The sequence below is a fragment of the Penaeus monodon genome, chromosome 30 (genome assembly GCF_015228065.2).
Source record: "Penaeus monodon isolate SGIC_2016 chromosome 30, NSTDA_Pmon_1, whole genome shotgun sequence".
Classification (NCBI taxonomy): Eukaryota; Metazoa; Arthropoda; class Malacostraca; order Decapoda; family Penaeidae; genus Penaeus; species Penaeus monodon.
The window spans coordinates 2,462,535-2,463,231 of NC_051415.1; the positions used below are offsets into that span (position 1 = coordinate 2,462,535).

Here is a 697-nt window from a genome sequence, read left to right on the forward strand (position 1 = left end):
TTGGATCTATTGAAACTGCAAGATTCCCATAAACATTTTGTTATTTTAATTCAATTGCACTCAACATACTGAAGTTCTAATTACCAAGTTTTTGCATATCCTTCTATGCAATTGAAAAAATTTTGCCATTAGTCACCCAAAATTCAAAAAATTGGTAATAGAAAGTAATATATACACAGTATATAAAATAAAAGTACTGACAAAACTTACAAAGAACATGCAAATTTTTAAACTTCTTAAACTATCACCACATCACAAATAATTTGACAAAACAAAATGCAAAAAAACTCTTTATAAATATAAACATACCAGATGAAACTAAAGTAAAACAGACTATAAAACAAACTAAAAATTGTTCTTTTTGCATAATACACCCACTTTGGAGAAATTTCCTCAGTGTCACTTTGTCAATACAGTTGTGCCTACTAAAAGGAGAGGTAAAGAGCAGGAAAGAGAAGGCAATAATCACACAAATCAAGAGCCGTCTGAGCCCCAGTGCCACCACCTTCTCTCTCAACCCCAGACAAGGCTCCTCCCAACCCAGAGAAGGGGAGGCTCAGCTGGACAACGGAGACGAACTTCCTCTGCCTCTCGCAATGAACACTGACCCCGTCTACTTACGTGGAGAGTATGAACGAGAACGTGAGCGGTATGAGCGTCGTGGAGGAGGACCTCTGTGGTACGAAGGGGAGCGGCG

General features: G+C 38.2%; 1 protein-coding gene across 1 annotated transcript in view; it reads left to right on the plus strand.

Moving 5' to 3' along the window:
• Positions 1–697, plus strand: part of LOC119592450 (transformer-2 protein homolog alpha-like) — a gene marked incomplete in the record, with an annotated part of 60,166 nt that overhangs the window by 36,515 nt on the left and 22,954 nt on the right.